At 37.6% G+C, this 8,072-nt stretch overlaps 1 pseudogene; it reads right to left on the reverse strand.

Moving 5' to 3' along the window:
- Nucleotides 1–1,777: 1,777 nt before the first annotated feature.
- LOC121466791 lies at nucleotides 1,778–2,916 on the reverse strand (annotated as a pseudogene).
- Nucleotides 2,917–8,072: the final 5,156 nt, after the last annotated feature.

Consider the following 8,072-nt stretch of genomic DNA (forward strand, 5'->3'; position numbering starts at 1 on the left):
GGTATAACTTGAATCTGTTAGTTAAATTCCAAGCTTCTGCCTTTTATAGTTTAAAAGATCTCGACGTTGAAGCAGACGAACAGACAGATGAACATGGCTAGATTAACTCTGCTTATGATCACTACCAAGAATGTAAATGCCCTTTACGGTTTCAAATCGCTTCCCTCAACTTGTTACATGTTTTCAACGAATATAGTTTACGATAAAAGTCATATATATTCGTGAGTTTATGAAACTTTTTAATGCTCAGCAGGATATCCGTAGACGAGGAAGAGAAGCTAATGATCTTGTCTTACGCAATTGCTGATGAGACTCCACAATTGCATAGAAAAAAAGAAAATCCCCATGAATAGGGGTGGTTTTTCCTGCCAGAGGTCCTGCAATAAGGCAGGATTTGCAGCACGTGAGTAACCATACCGGTACCATCGACTACGCCACCGCCTAAACCTCCCTGTGCTACCCTCTTCCAATTGGTCAGCTACCGGCAGCTAGCCGTTCGTTGTTCCACATAGGATTGACATAAGAAATGCAACATCAGCACAAGGCAGGATGTTGCTAAACGACATCCACTCAGCAGAGCTCTAGAAAATACTTTGCTAGCATTTATACACCCACACATACATAATTGTAAACACATTAAATTCTTTGGCGGAGGTTCGGTTTGAATCTCAAGCCACAATATAACTCGTGCGCTTGTATATAATATTTATTCAAATGAGTTATTGATGTCAATAACCTTTTCTTGTTTATAAAAAATCAGCTAGAGAACCCCTTTTGGGAAGATATTTTTGCTTGGATCAGTAGGGGTAAATGACTCATATACACATTTATTTTAAACACATTACGCGCTGTGAAGTTCATGTCACATTAAGCTTAAGGGATGAAAGTCGCATGTTCAAAATTATAGAGGTATTTCTAAATTGTCTGCAATACCTCAAGCATTTGAGCGCGTTTGTACCGCTCATTTGCAAAATTTGTGTTTCTTACTAAGGTCTGCCACGAACCTACTTGAATTGAAATCTATTATAGCTAAAGGATTCAATATTAAAATACAGACTGCTGTGATATAACATTTTTAGTGCCCCAGGGTAGTAATTTGGGACCATTGCTGTTTACTTTATTCATCAATGATCTTTCTGCTGTTAAATTGCGCTCCAATATCAAGTACACATTGATCGTATTGAGTCGATACAAACAAAATTTCTTCTTTTCGCCTTCGTGCTTTGAACTAAGATCATAACGTAAGGTTGCCTTCATACTTTAGTAGATTACTATTGCATAATTTACCTATTCTTTTAAATCGTAGAATCATGCTTGGTACTAACTTATACACAATTTTGTCAAAAGTTATATTGACCCCAAAGAATTGGTAAGCCGCTTAACTTTTAATGTGCCTTTTAGACTAACCCGCAACTACCATACTCTTAACTTGCCAAGATGTAGCTCAAATTTTGGCCTGCATGAACCCTTTCCTATTCCTGATAATAATTATAATAATCTATATAATCATATTTGCATTTCAATCTCCACTTGTTTGTAATGTTTAGAGTGCATCAACGTTTAACAATAATAAAAAGCACAGTAAAAAGTGCTTAGAACTATAACATCAACGAACTGGTACATCGAAACCAGAACCCAAGCTAACTTAACTTAAAAGCAAATGACCCTGTAAATGGGCATCAGTTAAATTTATAGATTAAAAATTTTAAAACTGCCTAAGGGTGAAGATTCGACAAATAAATAAATGAATGTAAAATTAAAAAAAAAAAAAAACAAATTAACTAAGTTGGTTCCATTTAATATAGCCATTTCCTTCTTTATCGTAAAGGCGAAAAGCTTCTTTCAGTTCATCCATCATAGCTTCGACGTCCTCTTCCATAAGAAATCGGGCGGCCAGTGTAGCGAATTCTTCAAATACAATTTGACCTGATTTATCCTCATCGACTTCAGCAATAATGTCAGCAAGAGTAGCATCGTCAAGTTTGTGACCCAGCATACTTAGAATAGTACCAAACATGCCCGTATTTATGTAACCATTTTTTCTGGATCAAAAGCATTAAATGCATTGCGTAGTACTATAAGAAAAATAATTCTTCAAACTTAAACAATTGCTTAATTTATTTCAGTTACTTACAAGCAGTTTGTTCTTTAGTCAGTTCATCCTATACAAAGAAAAAAATAAAACTTTTTTACTAGGCAAGAAAAATAATATTGGTTAATGATTTTGAAAAGAAGGAGCAAACTCCTAAATTTTCCGTTCAAATATTTAATCAATCGTTGTCATCTGCCAAGCTGAAGGGTCAAAATTACAAGCTAACAGCGTGCACCACCCCACCCTCGTCACAAGTTTTTCAAACATAGATGCTTAAACTAGAAAATGTAAACATATACTATAAAATACATATGTTACCCAATAACATAACATAGTTTTGGGATTTGTTGTCGTTAGAGTGGGCGTGGACACATTTTAAAATAAACTTGCACTGCATAGGTGTAACTTGAATCTGTTAGTTAAATTCCAAGCTTCTGCCTTTTATAGTTTAAAAGATCTCGACGTTGAAGCAGACGAACAGACAGATGAACATGGCTAGATTAACTCTGCTTATGATCACTACCAAGAATGTATATGCCCTTTACGGTTTCAAATCGCTTCCCTCAACTTGTTACATGTTTTCAACGAATATAGTTTACGATAAAAGTCATATATATTCGTGAGTTTATGAAACTTTTTAATGCTCAGCAGGATATCCGTAGACGAGGAAGAGAAGCTAATGATCTTGTCTTACGCGATTGCTGATGAGACTCCACAATTGCATAGAAAAAAAGAAAATCCCCATGAATAGGAGTGGTTTTTCCTGCCAGAGGTCCTGCAATAAGGCAGGATTTGCAGCACGTGAGTAACCATACCGGTACCATCGACTACGCCACCGCCTAAACCTCCCTGTGCTACCCTCTTCCAATTGGTCAGCTACCGGCAGCTAGCCGTTCGTTGTTCCACATAGGATTGACATAAGAAATGCAACATCAGCACAAGGCAGGATGTTGCTAAACGACATCCACTCAGCAGAGCTCCAGAAAATACTTTGCTAGCATTTATACACCCACACATACATAATTGTAAACACATTAAATTCTTTGGCGGAGGTTCGGTTTGAATCTCAAGCCACAATATAACTCGTGCGCTTGTATATAATATTTATTCAAATGAGTTATTGATGTCAATAACCTTTTCTTGTTTATAAAAAATCAGCTAGAGAACCCCTTTTGGGAAGATATTTTTGCTTGGATCAGTAGGGGTAAATGACTCATATACACATTTATTTTAAACACATTACGCGCTGTGAAGTTCATGTCACATTAAGCTTAATGTCAATCTCAAATGTGCCAACGGAATCAGGTTTAAGGTCAACTAGACTTTATTTATTTCGCTAGTCCGTCTGATTCTGAAGCTTAGGACTTCACAATGATGAATACGTATTGAGCGCACGGAATCAGTACCATAAGAATGTTACGAATTGTTGTTTATCGGGACCTTAATATAAATGCAAATCTTACGTTACCTTTTTATTTAAGTAGACTACTGTTTATCATCTTATGATCCCTAACCGTTCGTAACATGGTACTGACTTTGCTGGGATCGGGGACCCGATCTGTTAATCTCATTAAGAATGGCCCCAATGGCAGCGGGTGGCTTTAGCATACGCAACTGGTTATCAGAACTCAGAAGAAATCCCTGACAAACCGGATATAACTGCAAATCCATTAATAGAGGTGTACAACGGAAAAAGCTGGAACATAATGAGTTCGTTTTTAAAAAATTAAGTTCCCTCGACTGAAACGCAAAGTTCTGGGAGAAGAGACTGACCAAACAGATCCTAAGCAAAACCAACGTGAACCAATGACACTGGGTGCCAACCAACGATAAACCCGCTGACCTTGCGACAAAATCAACCAGCATCAAAAACGCCGACAAGCGGCCCAGGGGGACAGAGTTCCTGTTGCTCGGCTCAAACTTGGCACAATGGATATCAGTCAAAGACTGCTTGCCATCCACACCTTAACTCTGCAGTCCATCATAAATGCAGACTGGCGGAGGCTATATCGGGCTCTAGCAACGTTTTTACTCTACTTTGAGCGGTTTTGGCCAGAAGGTGCAGCGTGCTCAAACTACTTCATGGCGCTGCGCACAATATTATAAGTTTAACTCGAAGATCTAAAGTTAGGATCGGGGTAGATAAATTCATCACAAATCCATCTAATATGTTTGAACTTCTTTCTAGATGACCAAAAGCTATTGCGAGTTCGAGGGGCGCGCGGATAATCTTAACAGCCAAAAACAAATCGTCCTGGCATACGGAGACCACATAACGCGCTTAGTAGTCGGATGGCATCACCACGGGACCGTAAAAAAGCATTCGCAGATCCTGCCAACGTTGCAGGTTAGCTTAAGCCAAACAAGACGAATTCATCAAGGCGCTCGTTTAGCAGCCTTTCAACGTTTTTTCACATAAGTGGGTATGGATTACTTAAGGGAAGCACTGGGGTGTTATATATAAAGGGCTCGCACACTCTTTGGATACATCTTCATGTGTGGTGATTGTTCTCAATTTTGCCGATTGGAGAGGAACGCAGCGAGAAATCTACTCAGATAATGTCACAACTTTGATTTGATAGCAGATATAGAAATAATCGATTTTTCTGCTACCAACGAGATTGTGTGTTTTTTGTAGTCAACCGAATCCTTCGATCTTTCCAATATAGCATTACTTATAACCGAAGCGAATTTAACAAAGCATATGTATTTACTTAATAGAAGCTGTGTTAACAATATAGTTAATAGTAACTTATTAACCAGCTATGATATCATTTTAAAATAAAACAATAGAGATACCCGATACTCAGCCAAAAAACTTCAAACTAAGTATTCCTTCTACAAAACAATCGAAGTTTAGGTGGCGCCATCTGTCGAACTGCATGGACAACACTAGAAGCTAAGTGCGCGAGTTACCGTACCGGTACCATCGACTATGCCACCGCCTAAACCTCCCCGTGTTACCCTCTTCCAAGTGGACAGTGACCGACAGTTAGCCGTTCGTTGTCCCACATAAGATGCACATAAGAAATGCAACATCAGCACAAGGCAGGATGTTGCTAAACGGCACCCACTCAGCAGAGCTCCAGAAAATACTTTGTTAGCATTTACTCACCCACACATACATAATTGTAAACACATAAAATTCTTTGGCGGAGGTTTGATTTGAATCTCAAGCCACAATAAAAATTATTCCGTTTGGAACAACCAAAGCGAACACATCAACTGTCTATATATAAACGTTTACTGAATATTGGATGAGTAAGAATCACCGTTAACTATTTCATACTAAAACTGGTACAGCCGGACCTATCAGCCGGAAGGAGAAAAAAAGGACTCACATACCCGGAGAACTGAGAAGGACCGAAATGATGAAAACAATTATTTGTAATATTTATTCAACAGTAAGTTAAAATAGTGATGTGATGGGAGTGAGGTGTGTGGTGTAAATAGAAAAAGAAAGGGTGCACAGATATAATAATGATAAAATTGAAAGGCATAAAATGAAAAAACAACAAAGAACATTGGCAAGAATAAATTAAATCAAATAATGTGGTGCGACGCAACCTGGCGACCTGCAACGTCATCGAACCATTTAGTTCGACGGATTGAGTTGCAAGTAAGACGTTCGAAAGTTCGATGTTGGACGCGAACATCAAACATGCAGCTTGGGAAAAGAAACCCAGGTCGCTGGGTGGATACTCTGCCTGTCAATACATAAACAGATTATAAAAGAAATATCTATTGCAAGTGACTGTCCGCTCGTGGCTGGAATAAATGCATCGCGCAGGATTTCCAGTTAGCTTCAGCACCGTGAAAAAAAAAAAAAATAGTAAACAGACAAGGAAATCCCAAAGACCACTGCATCGCGCAAGGGTATTTGGTGAATCTCAAAGTTAAATATAATAATTATAACACCTACAAGAAGTAATTTTGCCATATCAGAAACCACTGCATCGCGCAAGGGTGACGATTATGCAATAATAATAGAATATATATATATGTTACAAAAATACAAGGGAACCTGATACCACTGCATCGCGCAAGGGTATAGAAGGGTGAAAAGAAAATTAAAAAAAAAAATAAAAGAAACACATACACAACACTTCCAACACAGTACAAAAAATTTTTTTAGTAATAAAACAATTGAACAAATGATAATAACAAAATTTTACAGATAAAAGACACCGACACACACCTCACTTCTAAGGAAAAGGAATTATTAAAGACAAGATATATATCAAGATACACATATACTATATAATAAGCACAAACAAAGAAAAAAAAAATAATAATAATAATAGTTGAAAGAGTAAACAAAAGAGAATTGTAAATGTCAAAAATTAGCAAAGTCAAAGAGTCACTTAGACCTCTGACTAGAAGTAAAGTTATAAAAAAGGCTACCAGTTTGCCAACGATAGTTGAACAGTTAAATTTTGAGCCCTCAACTTCTAGAGCAGTGCAGAACAGGGAAGCTAATACAATGACGCATCAGGACAATTTAGGAATGCAACAGGCAACATTTGAGATGTTAGGTACTGTGAAAATTTCCGACGTGATCCGGTCGATGCATGTTTTTATGGGGGAAAAAGAGAGGATAAACGAGTTCATCTTAAACGCAGAGGAGATCCTTTTAATGATTAGAGGGATGGATCAAACACCTATGGGACTAATGATCCTTAGGCAAATAAGGAATAAAATCCAAGGAAAGGCCGATGACATTTTGGTAAAATCAAATTGTGGATTAAATTGGGATGTAATTAAAAGAATTTTGATAGCCCATTTTGCAGACAAGAGGTCAGAACCTGATTTACTGAGTGAATTAAACCAGTTGGAAAATAAAAAACTAACAGTAGAATTATTTTACTCAGAGGTATCTGATGTACATAAGGCATTGTGTAATGTTACAGACAGGACAGATACGGACCCCATCGCAATTCAGGCGAAGAAAAAGTTATATGAGGAAACGTGTCTGGAGGCGTTCGTAACAGGTCTTAAAGGCAATTTAGGTAGTGCCGTGAGGGGAAGAGTTCCGAAGACGCTCTTGGAAGCATACGAGATAGCGGTTAAGGAGAGAGACATTTATTACCGGTCTAAAGAGGTACCCAGGAGCAATAATTTTAGTATGGCAGGGGGTTATAACAGGCAGAACTTTGGGTATAATAGAAACAGAGGATACAATAACAACTTTAACAGAGATAATGAAGGATATAGGCAACAAGGAGGATATAACAGGAATCCCAGGTGGAATAAGGAAGGAATTAGGAATAGAGGATATGACAATCAGTCGAGCTCTAACTCTTCAGGGTATAATAAAAAGGCAATAATGCCAAAACAAGAAATTGCAGAATGCTCATCAACTGGGCCTAGAGGTGCCAAACGATGGCAGTTAGGGCAATTAAATACAGTAGAAAGAGAAGAGGAGCAGGAGTTGAATAACATTGAGGACGAGGGAAATTTTTACCAGAATGCCTCAAAAAACAGACAGGGTATATAAGGAAGAATACCCATCAGGCGACATTACCATACGTGGTAGTTAAAGTAAATAACGAAAAAAAACTAAAATTATTAATAGATTCGGGAGCTACAAATTCGTATTTAAATCCCGCAATGGTTAGTAAAGATCAACAGCAAAAATTGAAAGAAAACCTTGTAGTTAAAACTCCAATAGGGAGTCATAAAATAAACAGTTATATAAAAGATGTCGAGCTGCAGGAAATTGCAAAAGGGGAATCGTTTTATTTCTTTTTATTCCATTTTCATTCCTGGTTTGATGGATTATTGGGAATGGACATATTAATTAAGTTAGGTGCAAGTTTAGATTTAGAAAATCTCGTATTAAGAACCAAGACAGGGACAGTTGAAGTCCATTTGAAGCCCAATAGGACCACTGACATACATATCCTGGAGGAGGCGACTAAAACAATTGTCACCTTACCAGTTTCAGTAAACAATGGTTCATTTTTGATATAAACGACAC

The sequence above is a fragment of the Drosophila elegans genome, unplaced genomic scaffold (assembly GCF_018152505.1).
Source record: "Drosophila elegans isolate 14027-0461.03 unplaced genomic scaffold, ASM1815250v1 contig_1, whole genome shotgun sequence".
Lineage (NCBI taxonomy): Eukaryota > Metazoa > Arthropoda > Insecta > Diptera > Drosophilidae > Drosophila > Drosophila elegans.